The sequence below is a fragment of the Calidris pugnax genome, unplaced genomic scaffold (assembly GCF_001431845.1).
Source record: "Calidris pugnax isolate Ruff unplaced genomic scaffold, ASM143184v1 scaffold178, whole genome shotgun sequence".
Taxonomy (NCBI): Eukaryota; Metazoa; Chordata; class Aves; order Charadriiformes; family Scolopacidae; genus Calidris; species Calidris pugnax.
In genome coordinates, this window is record NW_015090986.1 from 4,373,385 (window position 1) to 4,390,600 (window position 17,216).

General features: G+C 37.8%; 1 protein-coding gene across 1 annotated transcript in view; it reads right to left on the reverse strand.

Annotated features, from left to right (window-relative positions):
- PTPRD (protein tyrosine phosphatase, receptor type, D) overlaps window positions 1-17,216 on the reverse strand; it is a 1,328,567-nt gene that overhangs the window by 894,895 nt on the left and 416,456 nt on the right. The window lies entirely within an intron of this gene.

Genomic DNA, 17,216 nt, shown 5'->3' on the forward strand with positions numbered 1-17,216 from the left:
CATATTTCATAATAAAGGATGAAAGATTAATCAGATTGATTTGAGAATTGGCACTTTATTCACAAATTATTTGACCACATGTAATATCTATACTACCTTTTCTAATGCAAACATGTTAAGATTTTCCTTCATTGAGAGGAAAATGTTCAAAATCTCTATTAATCAATTTTCCCCACCCCTGTTGGTACAGCTATATGTGCACCTCTAGCATAAAACCTATATACATAATGTTCACAATATTCCAAATGCTTCTATTCAGAAAAAATTAAGGTTGTTATAAGTGGGAAATTTTAAGGGTTGCAAGGTTGCAAGGTCCAAAACTAACAACAGATATTGTACCATACCATTGTATAAAGATCTTAAGTTTAACCCTGCAACAATTAGAAATGCTGAATCTTAAGTATCTGAACAGGAGAAGATTGATCGCTTCCAGGAAGGATATTTCACTTTATGAAATAAAGTTGTGCCCCAGGATGTGACTGATTTGCTCACATTCAAGAATAAATGCTTGGTGCTCTATTACATTTTTATTATCCTGGGAATGGCATCCTGAAGTTAGGCATTTGCCATGTGAAAGGAATGCTTACCAACTTTTACTTTTTTTTAACTTTTTTCACAGAGGAAGAAACTTCTCTTAAGTGATTTGATGGTATAAGTAATGAACACTTGAAACTGATGTGGGATCAAGATTTTTCAAGATTTTTCAAAGATTTCAAAGAATAAAAATTGCAATCAGAATTTACATCAGAAATAACATATGTCTGTTCATGACATGACTGACTACGTGCCTTATTACTGCTCTATACACGCAGCTATCGACATAAACAATTATTGACAATTCCAGTTCCTCTGCCAAAACAAAATCACCAAAAAACCCCAACAAAAGCAAGCAAACAAACAAACAAACCAACAAAGCAATGAGGCAAACAGTGTGCTTTTGTGGCCAGGAGGGCCAATGGAATCCTGGGCAACATAGGGAAGAGTGTGGCCAGCAGGTCAAGGGAAGTAATTCTCCCCCTCTACTCTGCACTGGTGAGGCCACAACTGGAATACTGCATCCAGTTCTGGGCTCCCCAGTTCAAGAGGGACAGGGAACGACTGGAAAGATCCCAGCGTAGGGCTACAAAGATGATTTAAGGACTGGAGCATCTCCCTTATGAGGAGAGGCTGAAAGAGCTGGGACTCTTTAGTCTGGAGAAGAGAAGGGTGAGGGGAGACCTTATTAATGCCTACAAGTATCTCAAGGGCGGGCTGAGGGAGGAGGGAACCAGACTCTTTTCAGAAGTTCCCACTGAGAGGACAAGGGGCAATGGGCACAAGTTGGAACATAAAGGGTTCCACTTGAATATGAGGATGAACTTTTTCACAGTGAGGGTGACGGAGCCCTGGAACAGGCTGCCCAGGGAGGTTGTGGAGTCCCCTTCTTTGGAGATTTGCAAGACCTACCTTGATGCCGTCCTGAGTAACATGCTCTGACAAGCTCTGGGTGGTCCTGCTTTAGCAGGGGAGTTGGACTAGATGATCTCTATGGTCCCTTCACAACTCTAAAAATTCAGTGAAATTCAGTGAAAGGACAACCAGATCTAACCAATGGCTCAGAATGCACACATTTATTTCAGTCTGTGTTCATGTTAGTTAGGCTTTGAATTCACTTACTTCACAAGCTGAATTGCTCTCCTGTGAGTTATTCAGACTTTTAAACTCTGCAAGGTTAAAGTTGTAATTAGCAGTGACCTTAATCTATACTATTACTTTCCTCCTTTTGAACTCAATGAAGTAATCTAGACACTCTAAAAACCTTCTACAGCCCACCTTTAAGAGAAGTGACTGATCTTGTCATTTGTCAGATTTGTTGAAATGTTTCAATCGGGGTTTACTGATCAATATCTATATGGAGGGCATGAAAAAGAGTACATGTATGGGAGCACCCAGCCAAACCGGTTTCAGAGCACAATAGGTGAGATGCAGGGGGTTGCCATCCGACTCAGCTTCATCTCCGCCTTGCCTTGAATATTCAGAGATAACTTGGGAGGAGCTGATAAACGGCTCAGCCCGGGGTTGTCTTGAGTTGAAACTGAAACCAAAACCAAATGGAGCCTTATCTCCCGTAACAAACAAAATGCCTTGAGTCCCAGACCACCACTATTCCCGTGATTTACATCACAAAATTAGCAACGGAGACTTAGCTATCACACCATCTCAGGCATGATCCTGCACCCCCACAGAATCAGGACATATAAACCGAAAGGTTTGGGGAGAAAGATGGGTGGGAATCCTCCAATGATACAGCTGGCCTGTAGGAGATTCGTCCCCCCCTTGTCCAGGCCGCTGTACAAGGTAACTTTCCAGGGATTGAGAGACCTTACCTGAGAGAGAGGGTAAGTGACTAAGAAACATACGTATGGTATAAGACATGCTATTAGGATTGTGATTGGTGCACTCTTTTAAGGTATTCATATCTAGCGCGCTTGCGGTTTGTGTTGTTACTTGTCGGAATCGTTTCTAGGCTGCAACAGTGTATTCCGCGAATTGCTTTTAAATTGCAATAGTGTAATTGCCATTGTACAAATAGAACCTGCAATAGTGACGTATTGGACCTGTGAGTGAAGTCCAAATAAATTGCTAATTTGAACCTCTCAGTGAAGTCCTTTTCCTGTTTCGTCACAGTACATCATATTCTGCAAGAATTCTTTAACTGAGTTTAGAAGGGGATGCATATCTTTGAAGTGAAATGAAAGACTCCTGAATTCTTTAGATTCAAAAACCCATGCACTTCTTTTAGGTTAAGAATCTGTACAGATCAGTGAAAGCACATTGGACTATTTCAAAGTGTCTAATTCATAGCATCTTTAAAACTGAATAAATTAGGTGGCAAACATTTCTTTCACATGGTAAATACCTAGCTTCAGGGTGTCATCCTCAGGATAATAAACATGCAATAGAGCACTAAGCATTTATTCTTGAATGCAGGTGAATCAGTCACATCCTGGTATGCAACTTACTGAGTTTGTTTGGAAGCTAAGAGACGTGTTCCCTCATGAAACAGTTACTCTTTTCTGCCACCCTTCCTAACCCATTCCTCACAATACCATTTTTTCAGTTGTGCTTCTTTATCATTCACAATCAGATATGTTGGACAATAGTCCTTCCAGATAACTTAGTGATTGGCTTCCATTAATAGTCCAACCTCCTCTCCTCTATGTCAATTTTCCTAGACCTGAAGCTGAATTATGTTGTACTTGACGGACTAATGTTTACAAGAATTCTAGAAATAAAGAGTTAGTGTCAAGAAGAGTGACAGGAACCAAAAAAAGAGCTACACACTGAACCTAAACAGAGATCAGAGATGCGTTTTGAGCTTTTACTGATCTTTAAGAAGACAGACAGATTTCTTGACAGCAACTAAGTGACCTGTGTGATATTCAGTCAGTGTGAATTTATTCCTTCTTACCATATTCACATTAATATAAATTGAAAACAAAGTTACTGAAGTTGATACATTACAATGATGAAAGTAAGCACAGAAATTACAAGTTTTCACATGGCTTATTCACTCATAAAAGTCCGAAGGATATTTCAATACAATACATATTTTCATAAAGAAATAAAAATTTGCCTGAACATAACCCCTACTAATGGGGATAAATAGCTTAACGTTTTAAAATGTTTTCAAATGATTTACCTCTGATTGATAAATTTCAACCTCACTGGCTTGACTTTTGGAAGCTTTGTGAATAAAGGATGAGGTGGGTTGTCCATCCACCTCACTCTTGAACAGAAGACAGTCTTCCTACCCACATCCTCAGTTCAAGCAGTAAATTGTTCCTACTTATGCTTTCATGGTGTGTGGAATCAGAAAAAAAGGATATAGCAGTTTTGTTCTTCAAAGAACTTTCAGTATTTGGATGATGAGTATATTGTAGTAAGAAAAGTATTTTCTTTGAATAGTGGATTTATCATGTTCCAAATACCAAGGCCTGTTAGTTATTCATCGTATGTCCATGATGTATATCATGTAGAAAAGGAAAAAGCTATTCTGGACGGTATATTGTTGTCCCCTGGCATAGTTCTGTCTGGGTTTTCTTATGCCTTTTTTTGATTATGCTATTAAATTTGCACAAAGTCTAAGATATTTGAAAAGTATTTCAGTACCTTAAAGACAGATGTAGATTTGCCAAAAACACTTAATCATCTAACTCTCATCAATGTGATTTCTAGAAGCACCTGTGTAGGTTAGGTGTTCCGGTGCTTTGCCAAGCATGCCAATTCATTTGAAAATGCAGTCTGCAAGCCTTATCTGAGATTTCAAAATTAAAGAGGTGGTGCCATGACTAGACAGTCAACATCTATTCTGAGATTTATTATGGTGGCATCTTAATCGAGAGCATCTGATCTTTTGGGACTAGGACTGATGGGAGACTTACCATCTCAGATATTGCAGCTCTGATGTTGTGTATGTGAATATTGCTTCCATGTGTATAAAGCTACCGAGTAAACATTAGCTTTATTTATGGAATGGTATTTCTTAATAAAGTTGCAGCTGGAGGCCTTTAAACTAGATCTGACTGTGGTATACTTACTTGTGCCAACTGTGAAACATCAGTCAGTAGTATAAAATATTTACAATCTGAGGCAAACTGTGATGAAATGGAAAGAAAAGAATATGAATCTCTATAAAAATTAAATCTCTCTTGAAGATGCACTCAATTACTGTCAAAAAGCTTAAAGTACTTAACCTTTAACGCATGAATATTTGTCTTATGTTGATTTATTAGGAATTTCAAACTAAGAAAATATGCAGTGTTTCAGTTTGTTGAGGATCAGGATCTTCTTTGCAAAGGCCAGCTAGCTGGGTAATACCTAACAACTTGCAACAGCTTGTCAACTGTAGGTAAATACACACAGTATTTAAGGGTGGGTATTACCCACCTTTAAGGCATTACCTAAAGCAATAGGATTCAGAATAGTGCCAGTAAACTAAAGAGTTATTTTACGTACCAAAATCTTTCTACAAGGGGAGAATGAAGTGGTGTCAACAGATAAAAAGCACAGCTTATAAGCACCTACATAATAACAATAAATAGAAAAGCATTCTCTGAGACACAGGACCACAAACATATTACTAATTCACAGCAGAGGAAAATATATTAAAAATGCATCTTGGGATACCATCCAGGAATCCTCATTGTCTCACGGTTAATTTCATACATGTGAGTGACTTTCCTTATATAGAATAGTAGACAGGAGAGCAGACTCTGATTTCTTAAGTACTGTTTAGCTGGATGTAGAATTAGGACTTGACTTCAGCAAGGCTTTTGACACTGTCTCCCATAACATCCTCATTGGGAAACTGAGGCAGTATGGGCTGGATGAGGGGACAGTGAGGTGGATTGAGAACTGGCTGTGTGACAGGACCCAAAGGGTAATTATTAATGGAGCAGGTTCAAGTTGGAAGCCTGTAACCAGTGGAGTCCCCCAGGGGTCAATACTTGGACCCGTGCTGTTTAATATATTCATCAGTGACCTGGACGAGGGGACAGAGTGTATCCTCAGCAAGTTTGCTGATGATACCAAACTGGGAGGAGTGGCTGACACCCCGGAGGGCTGTGCTGCCATCCAGCGAGACTTGGACAGGCTGGAGGGCTGGGCAAAGAAGAACCTCATGAGGTTCAACAGGGAAAAGTGTAGGGTCCTGCACCTGGGGAAGAATATTAAAAATGCATCTTGGGATACCATCCAGGAATCCTCATTGTCTCACGGTTAATTTCATACATGTGAGTGACTTTCCTTATATAGAATAGTAGACAGGAGAGCAGACTCTGATTTCTTAAGTACTGTTTAGCTGGATGTAGAATTAGGACTGAAATCAACCACTTCTAGCCACAGTATACTAATCTCCAAAATCCTCTACATATGTTATCACTAAATGATAATTTTAAAATATTACTACCTCTTTGGAATCACAGAAGATACATGATCCTTCTCTTCCTATTTAACTACCTATTATCTAAGACAAATATTTAACATTCAGTCAAAGATATTATGTCTTCAGTTTTGTATCAAAGAAATATGGATAAAATACTGACTGTTCTCCATTTTTATTCTTACAAAAAGAAATCACTGGCAAGTCTTGGCAATATCCTGACTTAAGTTTATAGGCACCAAAAACCCAATCATGTGACCCATTAGGCCAGGATTTGTATGACTGTTCTGTAACATAAAATAAACAAACAACATAAGTTGTATTCAGTATCTTTATTTTCTGATAGTCCTGACTTTAATTCCAAGCAGTGATTTAATTCCTTGTCTTCTGCCTCAACAACATTGAACAATTGTTCATTGTTTAATCCCAACATTTTCCATTATTATCAGGTCCATAGGAAAGTTATTAGTACTTTTATTTAGCTTCCTTAGTAGAATTTTCTAGAAATTTAATCCTTTTAACCCTGTTTTTCAATTTCAACATAAATGTGTGCACATAGGCCTCAAATTTCATAGTCCAGAGGTGAGTAAGCCCACTGGACTATGCAGATTGGGTCCAAATTACTGGATTTATTTACTTTTCTTACAGTTAGTAAAAATGTCTTAACCATAAAGAGGCAGAAGATTTAAACAATGATGAATGTTTCAGCTCCAGAACAGTTATTCTTAAAGAAAATGTAGAATTTTTTGCATGATCATGCTATACTTGCCTCCCATTCTGCACTTATACATATGATAAGGTATTCTTAATCATTATACTGATAATGACATAATAAACAAAGTATCTCTTCATCATATACACATTAGATCATACTCCTAAAAGCACATCTTAACATTATTCTTTGAAAATCACTGCAGGATTCTGCTGCTGCCAAAGAAGATAGTTATATTAACTTGCAATGACAGCAGTGTCAGAATTATGCCTAGACTGATTCATATTAGTTTGTAAAAGAATATCAGAACCTCTGATAGAGGTATGCAGTCAGGATCTATGTAAGTGTACTGTAATAGTTCTGGCAGCTGACTTTCACCTGTGAGTGATAAAATGGTAATTGTATCGTATTATCTGTCTGCAACACTGACATTAACGTATTACACCACTATACCATTACATGGATGGAGACCTAATATTTGTCTTTGATTTCTTTTAGTTTTTATCAGAGAAAATGTTTTCTATGCAAGACATAATATAAAATAGTAAAGGAAGAATATTTCTACAGCTATAATACTAATATCTATGCTTTGTTTTTTTTCTCTATTTGGTTTATTTTGTTTTTCCTTTACGTAAACCGGCTGTATAGTCTTCTCAACAAACATACCCAGAGAACATTGTTCATTCACTAAATAACTTCAGGCTGTGTTTTGTCCTCTGTCTTTCACCATGGCAAACTCGGTGCTGACTTCCACTGCAGCATCTCAGCATCACTTCAGAACTTTAAGCACATCTGTTTTCAAGTCTGGAACCCAGGTCATCACATCTTCAAGAAGAATTCCACGATACACTAACTTTTAGTGTGGAACTAGCATCAATATCCCCAGGTACTATCTGTTACCATTGCTTGTCTATTGTCTATCTTGTCTATCTCACTTTTAGTTTTTCTAGAAGCTGTCCCCAGTAAACAGTCAACCGTACCTAAGGGAAGGTTGTTTATTAGTACTAGAATTTACAAAAAAAAAAAAAATTATGGCAATGACCAGTGTGTGTAAACATTCTCATCTTTGCTTAAGTATATTTATGGATATTCCAACTACTTTAAACATTTCTGTTAGGCATGTCCTTGTGTTTACATCATTCTATTATCTCAGTTCACTGAGAGCTTTACTTTTATCCTCCTCTCCTCTGCTCTTTTTCTCTAAACAGTCATAACCATTGAGTTTTTCTGTCTCTCGTCACCCTCTCAACTTTAGCAAAAAAGCTGTGTAATATCTTCATCACTGGAAATGTGAGCCTTTTTTGTAATTGTGTTTTTTGTAAGGTGACTAATTTGCCTCTACTACTTTTTCCACCAACCCCAAAAAACTTGACAGGAATTATCTCATCAACTAGTTTAAACTCTTTAATTGTTACTCTCCTTACAATGTACTACACATTAAAAACCTTTTCGCTCTACACAGTTATCTTTTCTGTTTCCAGTTTTAGTATTATTTCCTTCTGAGGAAGTATTTCAGAGGCCGCAGTCTCAGTCCTCTAAAGGAAATGGAATTTTCTACCATATTTCTTGGCTGTGAATGTTTTCTTTCCTGCAGAATTGCAGATGGAAGGTGATAACTTTCAAAAGATGCTTTTTCTCAACCTGAATGAATCTTGACATACAGTTAATGTCAGTGGGATAAGGGTTTTATTGTTTGATAAAGAGCATATGAATGACAGAGAGGAACCTCTGATAGGTGAAGTAAAGGTAATTCTTTATGTTAATGAATTGAAAAGGAAAATCTTCTACAAAGCTTTTTTACTTGAAGGCACATGCAGTAACGAACATCAGCAAGCATATAAGTGGTGATACAAGTAAATGGCAAGGAGATAAAAGAGCTGCCAAAGTACGTTCCCCCCACAACTATATAATGGCATCATGCTACAAGTAAAAGAGTTCCTTCTTGCCAATGCTTGCTTTTCATGTTACATCATTCTGTTAAACCACTCCTTAAGAGACATTGTGTTTTTGAGCCAGCACACTGTCTTTAAGACCAGGGTTTTTGCAGAACACCACTTGCGAGACCCAAAGAACAACTGATGACACTTCTTGTTGAGTTAGCTTTATTCTGATCCTATAATGTAGTGGACTTTATTCCAAGTGTAATTTTTTTTGTTGTCTTGAAGCGGATAAGTGCAATTTTACTGTTTTAAACATTAGTGTTTCAGATTCTAATGATTTACACATTAATTTAGCACAACAATGGTCTCATTTTCCCTCTCCCACAACATTAAAAAATGAGGAAAAAGCATGTATGTTAACCGTAGTATTTTGGACACTTTCCAGTTTGGATAATTGCATTATGTCTACTAACAATTCTCCTGCAGTTTCAATTAGATGCAATGTTCTTTTTCACTGTCCTGAGCTTTTGTTCAGTATTGCTGTTCACTGTTTAACAGCTGCCACGTTTCACTCTGGAGGTGCTTGCATTTCAGTATTTAATGAGATGAGCCTTATAACAGGGCTTTCAATTAGCTGCGTTGTAACTTTTAAACTGCAGTCTGCATCAGAAAAATTAGACTCTGTGGGAAGGTAGAATCTCTCAGAAGAAACTCAGCTTAGGAAAGAGTCAGATGTCCCGCATAACACAAAAATACAGAGAGAACCTGAAAATCAGGGGTTTATCCACTGAAATAGACAGTAGGCTAGGGAATCACAATCATTCCACTGTTCCTTTTTGAACATACAGAACCTTTTTTATTATTATTTATTTTTTATTTGCTACATTCTATGAAAAAGGCAACAGTTTGTGTAGGGAAGGCCAAGCATAACCTCAGTCCACAGCCTTAAACATCTCCTACCTTTCTCCTTCTACTGAAAACAAACCAGATGTGCTTTTGAGTTCCATCAGAAGAAATATAGAACTGGGACAGCTTTGAGTCTACCTAGCTCTAGCTGGAGTGGGAGGGACATGTGGTCGTCCTTGCGATGTGTTGGTATAAAGGAATGACCCTAACTAGGGCAAACGTCTCAGGATTTTTTGGAAGACAGCTCAGAGAAAAAAAGTAAAGAACAAAATCGTCTACATCATTTGGAAAGATTTTGAAGCACTGGAGAAAATCCAGTGCAAAAAATACATTTGTCCTTGTCATTGCTCCAGCTAATTTCTCAGTGTGGTGCTTGTGAATTTCACTGCTTAGCTCTCCAAGCAAATATATGGGGGACCTGAAGCAAGCATTCAGAGATTCAAGAGTGAGATTTCAGCATTCAAGACTCAAATTCGATCACTACAAACTGGTACAAAACAGGCATACTAAAGGCCATTAGGTAAAATACTGAGGTAGTCCCCAGTCTGCTCTGGGGCCAAGCAGCCAAACCAACTCAAAGCCTTTAACTAATATTAACTCCTGTCTGTCACTCAACAATGAATGCTCATTAACAGCTAGGTCTTATAATGTCCACTCCTGAACCAGATTTTCCACTTCAGTTTCATCTGGAAGCTGTCCAGTTCGCAGACCCAGGGCACAAAGGGAACCAAAGCTTGGTCAGCAGAAACAGTCAGAAGATTCACTTCAAAAGCTTGCTCCAAACTAATGTTAAAACTGTGTTTGTAAAATCTTGTAACCCAATATACTTGTAAATCTGAAGGTAAAAACCAACAACTTTGCATTTGTAGATGATGCAAATAAAAAAGAAAGACTGATGGATGAGATATTCATTCCAAGATTCCATTGCTTGGACAGCTCCAGAAATATTTCTAGAACACTGCTGTTTCTCAAACACTCCTTTGTATACATGCTAAAAACATCTACAGATGAAGCAAAGCATAAAAGTAACTGTGAGTTATTTATGATGTCAGCAGATTACATGATGTAGCAAACCCTTACAATACAGCAAAACCTCAATAACAGACGGATTTTTGAGAGATACCTACATGAGTTTGTAGCAAGAGGGAAAGAATGGATGTGATTTTTCTTAAAAGCAAATTATGTTAAAAGAAACATGACCACCTGTTTTCAAATTGCTTCTTAGTTTTAATCACCTATATATCAGTATGTTTCTCCAGTTTGACTGATTCATTTCCTTTTTTTTATTTCTTAGCTCTAGATACAGGAATTACAGGATACTAGCGACAGAAACCATGCAAACATGCAGATACCCAGAAAGACCTTTTGAGTTTATAAAATGCAGTTTATGCAGTTTGAGATATACATAATTTCTGAGTTTATATATTTATCTGACCAGGTCTACCTTGAATCTTCATAATCTGTAATAAAATCACAAAATATTTACTTGTACAGCACCAACCACTACTGCTGAATTCAAATCTCTTTAGCAAAGAGTTAAATGTTTTGTGGGTTTTTTTTGCTTGCAGACCAAGAAACAGCCAAAATTTTATGTGATACAGCAAAATACAGTCTTTCCTGTATTCCTACATGATACAAGTACACTTGCACATAAATTTTATTTCATAATGCATTCCATAAGGTTGAAATCTTTTTTTTTACTAATCACTTCGCCTTTCAACAAGCTTTGTTAGATCACTGAATCATGACCAATGATTCCTTACATATTAGGATACTCAGTACACACTGATGAACCAAGAAATTAAAATGTAATATGAAACAATGACACAGAATATTAGGGACAGTCCTTTTGATGTGGGGAAGGAATTCATAATTAGACCATGATTTTCCCTTTAATTAAAACATTATCTCAATGATAACACCGAACAAAATGCAGTTTTGAGGAATTCAGTGAAATAACATTAAAATGACAAGAAGCTATCACATATTTTTTGTCCTGAAGCAGACATATTTCATTATACAGTACTGAAGGTTAGAAAGCAATCAAGTGTATTTTGCCATCCCTGTCTCAGGGTAAGGTAATTATTAGTCTGAGAGTTTTTCTCTCTCTCCCCGCCTCCTCCCCCCTGCCCTTATTTTTTTAACTGTGCTTACCCAAGAGGAAAATGAACCACAGTACTTATCAGCACAATGCATACCTCAGTGCTACTAAAGGCAACTGATCATGGCTGTAGCCATAAGTTAGCTGCAAAACCATTAATGATTCAAAACATGAAATAAGATAAAATATCTGTGAATCTAGGCTATCACTAAGTGATATGTGTAGAAAAGACACAAAACATGACAATGTAATTTGCACTAGTATTGGATCAGACAGGCTCCTAAAAGGCCAAGGAACAGACATGAAAAGTTATCCATACGGGCACTGAAACCAAACTTTCAAAAATAATAATAATGTCAAAGATGCTTCAGTCATGTAGTTACTTGTAGTCAGTCAGAAAAAAAAAAATTACTTTTAAAAAAAATAACACCACTTTTTGAAGAGTATAGAAAGAATAAAATAATTAAAAGACCCTTAAGATCATAAGTGGGACAATGTCTTTAGACTACATTTCAGATTAAAAGTTGAAGATGACACATTAATAATTAATAAAATGTATTTGGATTTGTTTTAGTCTTGTTGGTTCTGTTTTGAATTCAAGTTGTGCAAACTGGGTTTTAGTAATTCTCATTTTAATTTCTCATTTTTCACATAAATCTCTATACGATGAAGATTATTTATTATTTAATTTAATTATTTACCATTAGCTATTAATACACTGCAACATCTTTAAAGTTTCATGAAATTTCATAGATCGTCTATTTCTACACACTACAAATATTTCTTTTATGTATTATACAAAAAATCTTCCATGATTCATTTGAATAAATCCCTTTTCTGGTCAAAAGAAACTATAAAATGCAAGAGGCATCATTTCACTTGCAGTTATACTCGAGAAAGGAAAATATTTCTTTACCTAGCTATCATGTTTCCATAGAGTCTTTATATTACACAATATTTAGATTTAAATAAATGCATGTTTGTGATCTGCATCATTTATCAAGTCTTCATTTTACCGGAAAAATAATCTTCAGTGATTGTATCTAGTATATTGGATATATTGCACCAAATATATCTGTACTAGATACAGATTTAATCTGTATCTATATATAATACAACAGATAAAAATGAGACTAGTGCTTGGAATTGGAGAGACATGGATTTGATGGATGGAGAACCACTCCAAGTGGTGGCCAATGATGAGTAGTGTTCCTCAGGGATAGGTACTGGGACCACCGCTGTTTAACATCTTTGTCAGTGACATAGACAGTGGGATTGAATACACCCTTAACAAGTTTGTTAACAACACCAAGCTGTGTGGTGCAGTTGACATGCTGGAGGGAAGGGATGCCATCCAGAGGAACCTGGACAGGCTTTAGAGCTGGGCCCGTGCAAATCTTGTGAAGTACAACCAAACCAAGTGCAAGGTCCTGCACGTGGGACATGGCAATCCCAGGCACAAATACAGGTTGGGCGGAGAATGGCTGGAGACCAGCCCTGGGGAGAAGGACTTGGGAGTGTTGGTGGATGAGAAGCTCAACATGAGCCAGCAATATGCACTGGCAGCCCAGAAAGCCAAACACAACTTGTACTGCATGAAAAGAAGCATGGCCAGAAGGTCCAGGGAGGTGATTCTGGCCCTCTGCTCGGTTCTAGCAAGACCCCACCTGGAGTACTGCTTCCAGCTCTGGGGCTGTTAGCATAAGAAGGACATGGACCTGTTGGAACAAGTCAAGAGCAGTGCCATGAAGATGATCAGAGAGCTGGAGCACCTCTCGTATGAGGACAGGCTGGAAGAGTTGGGGTTGTTCAGCCTGGAGAAGAAGGTTCCGGGGACACCTTATAACGGCCTTCCAGTACCTGAAGAAGGCCTACAGGAGAGATGGACAATGGTTCTTTATGACGGAGTGTAGCAATAGGATGAAGGGTAATAGTTTTAAGATGAAAGTGTGTAGATTTAGATTAGATATTAGGAAGAAATTCTTGACTGTGAGGGAGGTGAGGCACTGGAACATGTTGCCCAGAGAGGTTGTGGACACCCCATCCCCAGAAGTGTTCAAGGCCAGATTGGAAGGGACTTTGGGCAACCTGGTCTAGTGGGAGGTGATCCTGCCAATGGCAGGGAGGTTGGAACTAGATGATCTTGAAGATCCCTTCCAACACTGACCATTCTATGATTCTCAGATTTTATTGACTTCATTGAAGGATCAACTATAAATTCCTGCAAGTTATAAAACCTTTGTTTATACAAAAGTAACCAAATTAAAAACTGGATTTCACAATATAGTTTTGTTTCTGTATACATGTATGCTAACTATTTAAGATACTCACTATGATACACAGTGACTTAGAGGTTGAATGCACAATTTTTTCTTATAAATGTCATCATTTATAAAGTACATCAAATATGTCACCTAAAATCCAGTTGTCCAAATTACAGAATAATGCTTGTAAATGTCATTGAAGTTTTATAAGCCTATTTAACAAATTCACTAGTTGATATAAAAAAAGGCATGAAATCCCTTCCTAAAAATAATTATAAAAATCGAGAATCACACAGTTCAGTAATAGTAACTGTTGTATCTATCAAAGGAAAACAAATTATTTTCAAACAGAATGGACGTTTGAGAAACTCATATTTTTCTATAATATAATATCATATCATCTTTTTGCCTGAAGGGATGCAAGAATTTGGTTTCTACAACTGTTTAGAAAAATAAGTGTGAGAAATATCAACATTTTTATATCAAAGTGTTGCATGTGCTCAATTTTTATTTGAATATTAGCTTGTTGTTTTATGGTTTTCTTCTATGTGTGGAAATGTCTTTATCTCTCCCATACATTTCCAACTATGTAGTTTAAAGTTTAGGTGGGTTTTGTTCTACTTTTTAAATGAAACTTACTTCTACTGTGTAATTGTATTCTTGGCTGGTTAAAACATCTACAAGATGCAATCTGAAAGACTGATCTGCACCAACTTTACTTTTTGTGAGAAACTGCTTCTCGTCTGAATCTTTCCAACTCTCTGCCATTGCACTGATCTTTGCACAGAGGGACTTGACACAGAAGGGAATGCACCCTTTTAGATGCACTCATTACTGAACAGAAACTCACAACTTTTCTGTCCACTCGTGTGTACATCTGGACTTGTGTACCTGTTTGTATTTATTGTGTGTCTGTACAGCACACTTTTTCCCAAGAATTCAGCATGTGGCTACAACCTGTTCCTTGTGCTTACTGCAAAAGATGGAGTAATGACTTTTCCATAAATAACTTGGTTACTCATTTCCACTGGCTTATAATGCCTAAGCATAAAATTTATACCTAAAATTAAAATAGATTTATGGCTAAGCACAGTTGGCAGTCTGACTAGGTAAAAAGGTACCACATAACTGAGGACAGGTGTAAGAATGACATCTGGATCTTTCTGCTGCAGTTATAACGCCACTGATCAATTAAAGATGGAAAGTATCTCTGGAGGTCACCTAGGCTAACAATCTCTATGTGTGATCCACCAATTGTAGCGAGCACTGTTGGCCCAGTAGAGAAGAAGCAGAGGGTATATGAACAGTACAGGCCCAGCAGAACTTTGAGACTGGTACTTTAGGATAATTACTTGTTATGGGTTTTGGGGTTTTGGGGTTTTTTTGTTGTTTTTTTCTTTTTTTTCTTAAAGGATCAAATTATTTTTTCTTGTATTTTTAATATCTAAAGGCTAATTATTTTTTTTTTAATGTGCCTCAAAGGATGTTAACCAAAATCTCACTGAAACACTTCAAAACAGTCATTTAAGAATGGGGATGACAGAGCAAGTCCTGCATGTAGTCTCCAAATATGCCGCCATGATGCAAGTTCCACTTAAAACTTGCAACATTTCAGAGTCTGATTTTAATGTGAAACTCAGCCAAAAATGGCTCACATCCTCTCTAAATGTACAGAATAGGGTGGGCTGTAGAACTGACTTTCATTCTTGAGCCTGCTTGCAGCTACACAAATGCAATCCCTGGCAACATTTCCCTTTGGTTTATGCAGGCACAGATTTGAATGTTAACTTGTGACATGGTTCTGTTTTACCTCAAACCAGGACAACTTGTGATTGGATTTAATAGGAAACTCACTAGGGGGACAATTTGGAGCTCTCAAACAATTAGCACGTTTTGCATCCCATTACTCTTCAGGGTGAGAGGACAGACACTTCAGCACGAGGAGGAGAGATCAGCCACACTCAAGGACCAGAGGGGAAGGAAGCATAAACCGGGAACAGCAAACTGGTCATCTTTCTGCAGTGTTCACCCAAGAGGATAAGTAGTCTGATAGAAACCACTTTCACTTTAGTTTGCCTGAGTGTTTTACTTCTGATTGAAGCAGAAAAGCAAGATTTTCCAAACGCAGGGTAAAATACTCAAGTCACACACATTCACACACATTTGGATACATATACACTTACACACGTTTGGATATAACCACACTTACAAGTGCCCTGTTGTGCCAGATATATGACCTGGAGTGCTGGGGCTGCTGAAGCAGGCAGTGTCAGCATGAGAGATGCTGTCAGCAGTGCTAAGCCTCTGCTCTTGGAGAGCTCTTGGGCCACAAGACTGAGTTCTTGCTGAGCCACCTGGCCAGTTCTGCCCACTGTTGCACAAAGGCTGTAGTTGTGCGGTCTGACTGTCTCAGGCTGGGGCTGTAGTTCCTGCCTGGGATGTGCAAATCCCTCTTCTGGGGCTGGGGAAGTTGGGGTGGTGGTAGGTCTTTGGCAGGTCTCACTCATCGCTTCTTCATCACCCTGGGGATCTACAAAGACCATCTCAATTCATGCAACAGCACAGACAGCAGTGATCTAGGAGGACAGTACGTCCCCAATAGCACTGGCTAGGTATCCACTGGTAGAAGATGAAACTGGGTACCAGAACTGTTTCACTCCCCTCTAATTTTTTCAATTTTCTGAACAGTTGTTGGTAACCCTGGAGATTCAGCTGCCGAAGGAGGAAAGAAGGTGGCCACTGCTGAGATGTCAGGACAGTGACCTCCTTCAGGAATCCTTTGGTGGACACCCAAATCAGTCATGATTATGGAAAGAATATGTTTAAAGCAATAGGAGAAATCCTGATGCTCTCCTTATAAAATAACAGTAAAATTTAGCAGCAATAGTTCAAAACTTGTGAAATGAACTCCTGGGTTTCAGTATTATGTATCCCAGGAAGGTTATGAAACTGTGCCCCTGGGAAAATTATTTCATTGGAAGCATTTCTTTCTCTTAGCAGTGCTAATGTATATCCAATATACAAATCTAATCTGTAGGACCAGGAGACACTCCCCAGTTTGTGTATCTAGGGGCTCATCTTGCTTACTGAATATTGTGAAGGGCCACAAATACTTGTTTCCTCTCTCCTCCCATGGCCTTGTTTCCTTTGGCTGGAGAGACCCAGACATGCAATTGGAGCAGGCAATATACACCAACAGGTCCTGCTGTGCTAACAAAGGCATAGGCACTATTCTTCTAGAGAAATTGCTTTTTTTCTTAATGTAATGGGGATGAGGTTGGTAAATACTAATAAATGACTGCATATTTTGGAAAATCTAGTATGTGGACTAAACTGATATATAGAAAATTGCACAGCTTTCTTTGAGCATTTCAAGGAATGACATTAAGAGATAAGAGCATACAGACAAATGGTGTAAAGAGTTTGAAAT